Source organism: Carassius gibelio, chromosome B11 (genome assembly GCF_023724105.1).
Source record: "Carassius gibelio isolate Cgi1373 ecotype wild population from Czech Republic chromosome B11, carGib1.2-hapl.c, whole genome shotgun sequence".
NCBI lineage: Eukaryota > Metazoa > Chordata > Actinopteri > Cypriniformes > Cyprinidae > Carassius > Carassius gibelio.
Window position 1 is genome coordinate 26,257,117 of NC_068406.1, and position 13,079 is coordinate 26,270,195.

Below are 13,079 nucleotides of genomic sequence, written 5' to 3' on the forward strand. Positions count from 1 at the left end.
TTGGTAATTTGTGCGGAGGGTGTGGATACATTTTGTGAGGATATCTAGCGTTATGGGTTTTCTGGTGTCTGGATGGGTGGGCTGGGATCGCTGGATCCCTTTGATTAGGAGGGAGGTTTGTGAATTATTTATTTCGGGTGAAGGAGCGCCGGTCATTAGTTTGTGAAAAAACTGGACTCCGCTCAGGTAGCTTTTTATAGATCCGACTTGGAGACCCTTGGTGCCGTTGAGGAACGAAATGAAAGAGGTGATGGAGAGTAGAGAAAAATCTGGGAAAGGGATGTTATAGGTGAGGTGAAATGACTTAAAGCACCTCCATGCAGTCACGTATGACTGGAGGGTTCTGGGAGAGACTGCTTGGAGAATAGAGTCCAGTGATGCTTCGAGGAGTGGTTTTAGAGGGTGAGTTACGGAAATATTAATTCTGAATAGTGAGGAACCGGAGTGGGGAATTGGTCCGCCTCTGGAGCCAGCGTCCTGAATTTCTGAAACAGAAAACAAGACAGGGAGTCAGCGATTTGGTTTTCTGTACCTGGGACGTGCTTTGCGCTAATTATGAATTGGTCGCATGCTGCGATCCATATAAGGCGTCTAAGGAGAGGCATGAGGGCGGGGGAGTGAGAACGGCCTTTGTTTATGCACTGAACTACGGCTTCGTTGTCGCAGTGCACTAAAATGCTTTTAGTTGTCCATTCATTGCCCCACAGGAAGGCTGCTACTACGAGGGGATAGAGCTCGAAAAGAGCTGAGGACTGGGTCGAGTCCTGCATCTGGGGGGGCCATGTGGACGCGAACCAACGGCCTTGGTAGAAACCCCCGAAACCAATTGAGGGAGCCGCGTCTGTAAACAGCTGCAAGTCGATGGGAGACGAGATTAAATTGTTGTAAAAAAAAGAAAGCCCGTTCCATTGTCTAAGGAACAGGATCCATAATTTAAGTTCGTCGCGGCATGCATGGGTTAGGGGGATGAGGTCCTCGAGCGCGTGAACTGATGATGCGAGTGTTAGAAGGTGCGCGATGAATGGGCGTCCTTGTGGAATTATGCGCATGGCGAAATTTAAATGCCCGAGCAGGGAAAGAAGTTCGCGTTTAGAACAACAAGGGCTGTCGAGGAGGGTGGATGAGACGAGAATTATTCTATCAATCTTTTCCTTTGGCAGGGAGAGCTGAAATTTAGCTGAGTCGAGGTAGATGCCGAGGAACTCTATGGTTGTGGCAGGACCCATGGTTTTTTCCTGAGCGATGGGAATCCCGAGCTCGGAAAAGACTTTTTGGACGGTGAGGATATGGGCGGCTGGGATAGCCTTGGGCGATGAAATGACCAGGAAGTCATCTAAGAGATGGATAATATGTGGGATTGCGTAATTGTTGGAAAGGATCCAGCAAATGGCTTCTGATAGCATATCAAAAATTTTGGGGCTGCTTTTGCATCCGAAGGTTAACCGGACGGCGAAATAGTATTTCTCGAGCCATCGTATCCCGAACAGGTGCCAAAAATCCGGATGGATGGGCATCACTTTGAAAGCAGAAGTGATGTCTATTTTTGCTAACCAGGCTCCTCGGCCCGCGATTTTAATCAGTTCGACTGCCTGATCTATGTCTTGGTATTTGAGTGAAAATTCGTCGAGGGGTATCAAACTATTGATGCTCGGGACTGTAGAATTATGCGGAGATGACAGGTCTACTATTAGGCGTTTCTTACCAGAAAATTTTCTCGTAGCCACTCCGATTGGGCTGACTCTGAACGTTTTGAAGGGGGGGGTATTGAAGGGCCCGATCATGAAGCCTGACTCGACTTCTTTTTTGATGAGGTTAGCTACTATATCGGGCTCTGCGAGGGCGGATTGGAGATTACGGCAGACGGTGTTTTGGGTAAGCTCGCAAACGACGCCCGGGTTAAAACCGTGTTTGAGGCCAGACAGGAGATAATTAGTAAATTCTTTGTCGGGATGGTGTGCTAGTTCAATGGTCATGCGAAAAATATTCACAGGAGTCGATAGGTAATTTTTAGATTTTTTATTTACGGCTTTATGCACGGGGCAAACTATGCGTGCATGAGCACCGCCACAGAACTTGCAGGAGTGTAGATAGCGGCAATGCTGTCTGATGCATTTCCCGTTGTTGAAGGCGATACATTGCTGTGTGCTTTCTTCTCCTGGTTGGGCTAGGCGTGAGTTTGCTGCGGTAACTGATTTTGGGACATAGCTGGTGGATTTTGCCGGGGGAGTAAGAGAGTGTTGGGTTGCGTCCGGGTTTATTTGTGGGCAGGTTGTGGTGGAGTGAGCCACGGACCTGCAGATTGCGCACAAAATGCTCCTACAGCCTAGGAATACGCGACTGTGCAAGTCGGAGTCGATCGCTCCCCAGTAAGGGCACTGGTTCCACTGAGCTATTCGGATGGCACATTTAGCGGAAAAAAGCTTGTGGTAAGTGTAGAAGTGCCCCCCTCCGTAGGACAACGCGAGTTCGGCTATTATAGACAAATAATCGTTTAGTTCGCGTCGCCTGTGGGGGAAGGCTGAGCAGATTATCTCGGTGTAGCGGTTGAATGCGATGGTGAATTCGGAGAAGGAGAGAAGTCGAGATGAAAGGGGATTTGGATTTTTTAGCGTGACTGAGAAGTCCCCGCAGTCTATTTGGCGGTTTGAATCGGATGTGGGCAGGAGAGAAAGGAGAGACGAGAGATCTACATCCGCACCTGCTAATATCTGTGCCCGAATGCTGTGGGTCACTTGGGGAGGTTCGAGGGCGACAGCGTTTGATGGGATGGGCATTGGTGTAGCAGTGAAGAGTGAATGGGGGGATTTCGCTTGGAGGAGGGTGGTGGCGACAACTGGGGGCGGAGCTGTGTTTGGCAGCGATTGCGGCCAAGCGCTTGCTTGAGCCGCGGGCCCGGAGTTTGAGGCCGCGGGTTGCGGGGCTGGGTTGGGCGGCCAGTATGGCCAGGCAGTTGCTTGGGCCGCGGGCCCGAAGCTGGGATGGGCTAAAGTCGGGGCTGTGTAAGGCGGCCAGTTCGGCCAAACGTTAGCATGAGCGGCGGGCTCGGAGCTCGGCAGAGCGGGAGGCGGGGCATTGTGTGACAGCCAGTTCGACCAAGCGCTAGTTTGGACCGCGGGCGCGAAGCTGGAGGAAGCGGGAGGCGGCGCTGTATGTGGCGAACTGTTCGGCCAAGCGCTTGCCTGGGCTGCGGTGTTGGTATAGAAAGTTCCGTATGGAGGGGCTGCGATGGGTGGAGGAGGCGGCCAGGAGCCTCCTTGGGCTTCGGCGCCCTGAGCTGTTGGAATTGGAGCCGCGGAAGGAGGCTGAGCTCCGGGCGACATAGCGAGCGCCCTTGCGGTTGGAACCGGGGCGCGGCCTAGGCTTGCTGAAGGCCTCTTGCTACGGCTTGATAGCCGCTGCGAGCTAGGTCTAGCGGCGGAGGATGGTGGAGTGCTTTGAGGCGAATTTTGAGGTACTCCTTTCTTTTGTCGTTTCTTTGGTACAGGGGTAGACTGGGGAGAAATGTTATTATTTAGATTTTTTGTATACAATTCATACAGTTCGGATTTGTTTAACTTGCTTGATGGTGTGATGTCGTTTTTGGACAGGGCCTGCCTCAGACTCGACACCGTCCATTTGTCGATTGGCGGAATCGTATGCCTGGCCGAGCGGTAGGAGGACGCGGGGGAGTCAGCCGCGGTTCTCGCCGGAGGCGGCAAAGGTAGGCCTAGGCGTCTTGGGAGGCGAGTAGCTGCTCGCGCCGTACCGCGCCCGCGGGTTGGAGCCTGGGGCTCGCCGGGAAGGGGTGGCCTTGGAGCCGGCTGGCTGCAGTGATGGGGCTGGGGAAGAGCTGGATGAGTCTTCTGACGAGGAATCTCGGTTTTGGGACATGGTGCATGCGGACCAAAATGCTGATAAACCGTCAATGGATAGAGGTAAGTCAGCGATATTTATACTGTGGGATTGATTACTTGATTGTGGTCCACCTGTGATGATTAGGCTAAGTATCTGACGCGCTCCTCCCGAATCTTCATAGATAATTACATTTAATTCTTGATATAAACAATTACATTTTCACTAGTTCAAATGTTTGAATTAGATTTCTACTAGTAACAATTCTAATTTTTGATATCAGTAATTACATTTAAATAGAAAAAATGATAATTCTTGATATCAATAATTTTTATTTTGGGAATGGCAATAGGTAAGCCGTAGGCTATTGACTTTTATTAATTCACAGGATATGAATACTTGATATCAGCAAATCAATTTTCACTAATTAAAATGTTAATTCTTGATATCAGGAATCGGATTTCTACTAGTAACAATGTTAATTCTTGATATCAACAATTACATTTTCACTAGTTAAAATTTCAATTCTTGATATCAGAAATTATATTTCAACTAGTAAAAACTATTATTCTTGATATCTGTAATTGTATTTTCACTAGTTAAATTTCACTAGTCACCATAGGCTGCCATTCAAATTTAATTGTTTAAATCATGAATTGATTTCTTACTAGTAGAAATTCCGATTTCACATATCAGAAATACAATTCTTACTTTGATATCAGTAATCACATGGTTACTAGTACAGACTTCTATTCTTGATATCAACAATTTAATTGTCACTAGTGACAATGTTCATTTCTGATATCATGAATGTGATTGTTACTAGTAATAAACCAATTTTTGATATCAGCAATTATATTGATATCAGTAATGCATTTTCATATATCACAAATAAGTGTTTTGATGATTCAGTGTTTCCCGTAAAAAAACATAAAACAGAAATGCAGCTGTGCCTCTTTAATTACTGAGCACATTTTTTTCCAATGACTCAGTCTTTACAGACTTGTCGCATCGTGTTTCTTTAACTGTCAAACACGTTTGCCATGACTGTATGTGCACTCTGGCCTTTGACAATTGATGCTGTGTGAACATGCAATTGAAAGAACTTCAACACCTGAGTATGTTTCCTAGATGGGTATCAGCTTATATATATATACAGTGGGTACGGTAAGTATTCAGACCTCCTTAAATTTTTCACTCTTGGTTATATTGCAGCCATTTATAAAAGTCATTTAAGTAAAAAAAAAAAAATTTTTCCCTCATTAATGTACACACAGCACCCCATACTGACAGAAAAACACAGAATTGTTGACATTTTTACAGATTTACAAAAAAAAAAAAGAAAGAAAAAAAAAAAAGAAATATCACACGGTGACTGCATACCAGGTTTTCGCTGAGAGGCCGAGCCAGAGACCCAGCAGTTCAGTGGTGGTACAGCAACAATGGTGAAGGGACATGATGTCTCCATTCCCTCCTTCAGGGAATGAGGGTTACCATACGTAACTGAGACATTCCCTTTCAGTCGGCCACTCTCAATGTCATGTCGATGACCAACGATTTGGGGTCCCTACAAAAGCACCATGGGTGCTGCCCCTTCCAGTGCCCTGTGCAAGCCGCCTGCACCCTAATAGGTGTAGGCCGGGGCTCAGAACAAGTACAGATATAGCATCCATTTAGAGGTATATGGAGAAATCGGAGGTGACTAAAACACTCTTGGGAAACACGGGTTCTAAGGCTATACCGTGGACTATACACATACGAATACCACTTAGGACTCAATATTGAACCCAGCCTTCCACTGTTCTCACAGATTCATCATGAAAGTCTGGCCCTGGATGTTCCGCCATGTCCAGCTGCCTAGGGTGATGGAGGATCTAAACAGGATCTACAGTACTGACACTCTGGAGCAGTTTTAGCAAGCCGACACTAACCAGGGCCTATCAGTGCCACTACCTGTTTGAGGTGAGAACACTCTAGGATACACTCTAAAAAACGCTGGGTTGTTTTTTCAACCCAACTGCTGGGTTGAGGCTGTTGGATAGGACTTTGGGATGTTTTAACCCAAGTTTGGGTTGAAAATAACTCTCTTTTTTAACCCAGCGGGGTGGGTTGAGGACGCGGACGTGAAGGAGAGCACGCACATCACGTCAAAATCGTACGTCTCCAGTGCGAGCAGCCGCCATTTTCTCAGCATGATACACTCTAAAAAACGCTGGGTTGTTTTTTCAACCCAACTGCTGGGTTGAGGCGGTTGGATAGGACTTTGGGATGTTTTAACCCAAGTTTGGGTTGAAAATAACTCTCTTTTTTAACCCAGCGGGGTGGGTTGAGGACGCGGACGTGAAGGAGAGCACGCACGTCACGTCAAAATCGTACGTCTCCAGTGCGAGCAGCCGCCATTTTCTCAGCGTGATAGAAGCGAGAAGCGAGTGAAAGACTATGGTAAGTAACGTTAAATATTCAAAATGTAAAGTTATCTTTTATTGTTTACCCGGTTGTATGAAAGGCGGAAGGTTTTATGAAAGGCGGAAACAAAGGAGCTTAACGTTATATATATATATAAAAAAAACGGACGCGGTTTTCGCCTCGGACACGGAGGTCTTAACTGCCTCATGTAACGTTACTGAACGGAGGATGTACTTTTAATATAACGTCTGTGAATGTATTTTGTCATATTTACATAAGATTTTACATTATCTGTTCTCTTTGAGGCGTTAACAGACGGTTATGGTCACGGTTACGTTCATGTGAATTTGTCTTTTTTTTTCGCGGTTAAACTGAATGTATGTTTGTCTCCTAAAGGAAACGGCATTGTGTAGTAAAGACTAGCATAATTATTTTGAGGCTGTTGAAGTGGTAACTGTTAAAAGTATGTTTTACATGTAATATTTCAGACTTGTCCAGCTCCTGTCTTCATTGTCCTCGCGCTGAGAGTTAAAGACACAGAAGCTGTTTGTGTGAGGAGTCACAGACCTGTGTGAGGATGAGGAGGAGGTGTTCTTCTGAAGAGAGGGACAGACGGTTTAAGGAGAGTAAACTTCAGAATAACATCAAGTTATCTTTATTTTTACTAAGACTAAAATAATGTGTGTGTGTTTTTTAGATGTTGAAATCCAGAGACAAGATAACTTCATTCTTTTGAGACTGATGTAAGTTAAATTATTATTACTTTTTTTTTTTTTTTAAATTAATGTTTCTGTTGTGTCCTGCCTGTTAACTTCACATTTTGATGCAAAAACAGTGTGATTTTATATATATATATATATATATATATATATATATATATATATATATATATATATATATATATATATATATATATATATATATATATATAATATATATGTATGTATGTATATGTTAATATTTTATTGAAACCATTGATGTCCCTCTTTGCAGAACTCAAACTAACTGGAGTTAAGGACACACAAGTCTGCTTTTGTGAGGAAGTGGTTTTCTCAGCTTCTTCTGAAGAGAGGGAAAGATAGTTTAAGGCAAGTAAACTTCATAATTTCATGTTATCAGTTGTTGTTGTGTTTTACTAAGAGTAAAATAATGTTTGTTTTTTGTTTTTGTAGATGTTAAAAGCAAGAGACATGGGAGAGCATCATTCCTTTGAGATTTTATGTAAGTTATTTTTAGAAAATAAATTTTTCTGTTGTCTCCTGCCAGTTTACTTCACATTTTGATGCAACAACAGTGTGATTACGTGCTCCTTTCATTAAGACCATTGATGTCTGTGTTTTTCATTGCAGAACTCAAACCAACTTTGGAGTTGTCTGATTTGGAGAGTCATCATTCTTGGTCTTCCCTCTTAAAGGTAAAGTTCACACAAAAAATCATTTACTTGCCCTCAAGTCATTCCAAACCTATAAGACTTTTGTCTGTCTTTACAACATAAATTAATATATTTTTAGTTTTCTCATAATATTTGTTAATCCATTTATAGTTTAGATAATCAGTATTTTCAAGCTTCATAAATATAGAGTTATTGTAGAAGTAAATTCTGATATTTATATATGAATACATCTTAAATTATATGATAGCAAACATGTATGTTCAAAATAAAATACTGGTCTCCCAGACCAGGAATGGAGGACACAAAAAGAGAATATTAAATATATTCATATGTTTTCCAAAAAATTAACAGATTTTGTATGAGTCTGGAAAAACATGAGGAGAGTAAATTATAAACATTTTAATTATTTGGTGAACTAACGGTTCGAAGAGCAGCCCTCCATGTACGTGAATATTGTGAGGTATGTGAATGTCATGACTGTTTTAATGTTTCAGTAAAGAAGCTTTCTGAAAGCAATATTTATTCAAACAGTATTGCATGTCCTCACACTAGTGCTGCCATATAGCATTCTGGAGCCCTGTGGTGGACTGAGACCTTAAACAACCACACAAAGTGTTGAAACTTTAAAACCGATTATTTACCTATCCTTACGGATGTGAATACACCTCTACCTGAAAATGGATAGTTTAATTAAATGTTTAATTTTTTCAAATGTGTTTCTCTTAGGCCACTGATGAAGAACAGGCGGTGACTGGGATGAATCCTGGTCAGAGAGGAGTTCTTTCCCCTAAACTGATGCAGCGGTGGTTTTAAAGGAGGACGCTGCCCTGGATGATGTAGAAGATGTCACATGCTGTGCTGATGGGGTTTCTTCATGATTACATCAGTTATGCTAAAGAGATCATGAAAATTGACTGTGATGCATGATCTGTATTCATGGACTATGAAACAAACTGTAAGTGTATAATTTGTTAAAAAAAAAAAAAAAGTTAAATGCTTTTTCTGTGTTGTTTAGTAGAAGAGTTTACACTCTGTCATTCATACACCTGCTCACATTCTTTCACACACACACACACACACACACACACACACACACACACATGCGTCTGTTAAATGTTATAATATCAAAGTTAATGTTGTGATTTATTTGTGTACTGTCATGCCAGAATAGTTGGGAAAAAACCTAACTAATTGTAAATTTATTGTAGGGGTTTTCGTATATTTTTATACAATATATATACAATTGAACAAAGTCCAATTTGATCTTAAGTTATATTCATCAAATGTTCAATGCTTTGTTTATGAACTCTGTAGCTGTTAATGCCATCCTTTTCTGCATTTCTTCTAACATGTTACTTTTTGACTTTTCTCTTGTTTTTAATAAATATTTTCCTTTTGGTAATTATTATTTGTGTGTAAAAGTGATATTTAAAATGAACAAAATTTGTAGGTTTAATGCCTAGCTCAATTTGGGTTAATTTTAACGTAGAAATGCATTGTTTCCCCACATGGCTGCACTCTGCGAGTTTATTTTCTGCCAGCAGGAGGCGCTAATAGCGGGAGAGGTAGGTTTCTCCGGTAACGGCTGCAGAGCGGTGCTGAGCTCACAAACGCTGCCTTATCAAGCACATGCGAAATGATATCGAACATTTTCTAAATACAGTAGTTTTCTTTCTGAAATACAGTGATAAAAAAACACCCGCTCTGTTTTTTTAAACCCTGCAATATAGTCATTTTAAACCATAAAAAAGGCAACCCAGCAGGCTGGGTTAAATATGATAACCCAACTGGTTGGGTTAAAACAACCCAGCGCTGGGTCCGTTCCTTTTTGACCCAGCGCTGGGTTGTCAAAATAACCCAAATTGGGTTGTTTTCAACCCAGCAGTTTTTAGAGTGTAGAAGCGAGAAGCGAGTGAAAGACTATGGTAAGTAAATATTCAAAATTTAAAGTTATCTTTTATTGTTTACCCGGTTGTATGAAAGGCGGAAGGTTTTATGAAAGGCGGAAACAAAGGAGCTTAACGTTATATATATAAAAACGGACGCGGTTTTCGCCTCAGACACGGAGGTCTTAACTGACTAATGTAACGTTACTGAACGGAGGATGTACTTTTAATATAACGTCTGTGAATGTATTATGTCATATTTAGATAAGATTTTACATTATCTGTACTTTTTGAGGCGTTAACAGACGGTTATGGTCACGGTTACGCTCACGGTTACGCTCATGTGAATTAGTCTTTTTTTTTTCGCGGTTAAACTGAATGTATGTTTGTCTCCTAAAGGAAACGGCATTGTGTAGTAAAGACTAGCATAATTATTTTGAGGCTGTTGAAGTGGTTACTGTTAAAAGTATGTTTTACATGTAATATTTCTTGTCCAGCTCCTGTCTTCATTGTCCTCGCGCTGAGAGTTAAAGACACAGAAGCTGTTTGTGTGAGGAGTCACAGACCTGTGTGAGGATGAGGAGGAGGTGTTCTTCTGAAGAGAGGGACAGACGGTTTAAGGAGAGTAAACTTCAGAATAACATCAAGTTATCTTTATTTTTACTAAGACTAAAATAATGTTTTTTTGTTTTTAGATGTTGAAATCCAGAGACAAGATAACTTCATTCTTTTGAGACTGATGTAAGTTAAGTTATTATTATACTTTTTTTTTTTTTAATTAATGTTTCTGTTGTATCCTGCCTGTTAACTTCACATTTCTGTCTGTGTGTATATATATATATATATATATATATATATATATATATATATATATATATATATATATATATATATATATATATATATATATATATATATATATATATATGTATATATATATGTATGTGTGTGTATATATATATGTATGTATATGTTAATATTTTATTGAAACCATTGATGTCCCTCTTTGCAGAACTCAAACTAACTGGAGTTAAGGACACACAAGTCTGCTTGTGTGAGGAGGTGGTTTTCTCAGCTTCTTCTGAAGAGAGGGAAAGATCGTTTAAGGCAAGTAAACTTCATAATTTCATGTTATCAGTTGTTGTTTTTTTACTAAGAGTAAAATAATGTTTGTTTTTTGTTTTTGTAGATGTTAAAAGCAAGAGACATGGGAGAGCATCATTCCTTTGAGATTTTATGTAAGTTATTTTTAGAAAATAAATTTTTCTGTTGTCTCCTGCCGGTTTACTTCACATTTTGATGCAACAACAGTGTGATTACGTGCTCATTTCATTAAGACCATTGATGTCTGTGTTTTTTATTGCAGAAATCAAACCAACTTTGGAGATTTGGAGAGTCATTATTCTTGGTCTTCGCTCGCCTAACCTGATTTTACCAAGTGAGACATGTTCCTGGGACAACATCGTTGTTGACCCTGGAACAACATTGTGATTAACCAATCAGATTTGAAGAACCAGTTTATAGATTTTGTGAAGTTTATGCTTAAAATCAGTGTTTGGTGCTTGTACATCAGTGTCATTTATCTATCATTTCCTCTGATTTTAGGGATTACTCATGGTTAAGGTTAGGTTTAGGTGTAGGGATATGGTTAAGAATATATTTTTGGAGTAAAATGTTGTTCCAGGGTCAACAAAATATGTTGACCTAGGAACACATCGGACTTGGCAAAATCAGGACGTGCTCTTAGCTCTTAGAGGTAAAGTTCACACAAAAAATCATTTACTTGCCCTCAAGTCATTCCAAACCTATAAGACTTTTGTCTGTCTTTACAACATAAATTAATATATTTTTAGTTTTCTCATAATATTTGTTAATCCATTTATAGTTTAGATAATCAGTATTTTCAAGCTTCATAAATATAGAGTTATTGTAGAAGTAAATTCTGATATTTATATATGAATACATCTTAAATTATATGATAGCAAACATGTATGTTCAAAATAAAATACTGGTCTCCCAGACCAGGAATGGAGGACACAAAAAGAGAATATTAAATGTATTCATATGTTTTCCAAAAAATGAGCAGAGTTTGTATGAGTCTGGAAAAACATGGGGAGAGTAAATTATGAACATTTTAATTATTTGGTGAACTAACGGTTTGAAGAGCAGCCCTCCATGTACATGAATATTGTGAGGTATGTGAATGTCATGTCTGTTTTAATGTTTCAGTAAAGAAGCTTTCTGAAAGCAATATTTATTCAAACAATATCGCATGTCCTCACACTAGTGCTGCTATTATAGCCTCCAGGAGCGCTGTGGTGGACAGAGACATTAAACAACCGCACAAAGTGTTGAAACTTTAAAACCGATTATTTACCTATCCTTACGGATGTGAATACACCTCTACCTGAAAATGGATAGTTTAATTAAATGTTAAAATGTTTTTCAAATGTGTTTCTCTTAGGCCACTGATGAAGAACAGGCGGTGACTGGGATGAATCCTGGTCAGAGAGGAGAATCTTCTTTCCCCTAAACTGATGCAGCGGTGGTTTTAAAGAAGGACGCTGCCCTGGATGATGTAGAAGATGTCACATGCTGTGCTGATGGGGCTTCTTCATGATTACATCAGTTATGCTAAAGAGATCATGAAAATTGACCGTGATGCATGATCTGTGTTCATGGAATATGAAACAAACTGTAAGTGTATAATTTGTTAAAAAAAAAAAAGTTAAATGCTTTTTCTGTGTTGTTTAGTAGATGAGTTTACACTCTGTCATTCATACACCTGCTCACATTCTTTCACACACACACACACACACACATGCGTCTGTTAAATGTTATAATATCAAAGTTAATGTTGTGATTTATTTGTGTACTGTCATGCCAGAATAGTTGGAAAAAACCTAACTAATTGTAAATTTATTGTATGTGTTTTCGTATATTTTTATACAATATATACAATTGAACAAAGTCCAATTTGATCTTAAGTTATATTCATCAAATGTTCAATGCTTTGTTTATGAACTCTGTAGCTGTTAATGCCATCCTTTTCTGCATTTCTTCTAACATGTTACTTTTTGACTTTTCTCTTGTTTTTAATAAATATTTTGCTTTTGATAATTATTATTTGTGTGTAAAAGTGATATTTAAAATTAACAACATTTGTAGGTTTAATGCCTAGCTCAATTTGGGTTAATTTTAACATAGAAATGCATTGTTTCCCCACATGGCTGCACTCTGCGAGTTTATTTTCTGCCAGCAGGAGGCGCTAAGAGCGGGAGAGGTAGGTTTCTCCAGTAACGGCTGCAGAGCGGTGCTGAGCTCACAAACGCTGCCTTATCAAGCACATGCGAAATGATATCGAACATTTTCTAAATACAGTAGTTTTCCTTCTGAAATAGAGTGATAAAAAAACACCCACTCTGGTTTTTGAAACCCTGCAATATAGTCATTTTAAACAATAAAAAGGCAACCCAGCAGGCTGGGTTAAATATGATAACCCAACTGGTTGGGTTAAAATAACCCAGCGCTGGGTCTACAAATATCTGTCAGTGAGGCGCAAC

General features: G+C 40.1%; 4 long non-coding RNA genes across 5 annotated transcripts; 3 read left to right on the forward strand and 1 right to left on the reverse strand.

Moving 5' to 3' along the window:
- The first annotated feature begins 6,041 nt into the window (after positions 1–6,041).
- LOC127967876 (uncharacterized) lies at positions 6,042–10,623 on the forward strand. 2 transcript variants are annotated; one of them, XR_008155845.1, is made up of 3 exons: positions 6,042–6,273; positions 6,726–6,980; positions 7,231–7,325. It is a non-coding gene; the product is annotated as an uncharacterized LOC127967876 (long non-coding RNA). The 2 variants fall into 2 exon arrangements; XR_008155844.1 differs by lacking the exon at positions 7,231–7,325 and adding an exon at positions 10,529–10,623 and having other exon boundaries at positions 6,043–6,273.
- LOC127967879 (uncharacterized) lies at positions 7,408–8,691 on the forward strand. The gene is made up of 3 exons (XR_008155848.1): positions 7,408–7,458; positions 7,587–7,651; positions 8,357–8,691. It is a non-coding gene; the product is annotated as an uncharacterized LOC127967879 (long non-coding RNA).
- LOC127967878 (uncharacterized) lies at positions 8,607–12,573 on the reverse strand. The gene is made up of 2 exons (XR_008155847.1): positions 12,420–12,573; positions 8,607–8,813 (listed from the first exon to the last, which is right to left on the reverse strand). It is a non-coding gene; the product is annotated as an uncharacterized LOC127967878 (long non-coding RNA).
- Positions 10,704–12,632, forward strand: LOC127967877 (uncharacterized). The gene is made up of 3 exons (XR_008155846.1): positions 10,704–10,754; positions 10,883–10,954; positions 11,981–12,632. It is a non-coding gene; the product is annotated as an uncharacterized LOC127967877 (long non-coding RNA).
- Positions 12,633–13,079: the final 447 nt, after the last annotated feature.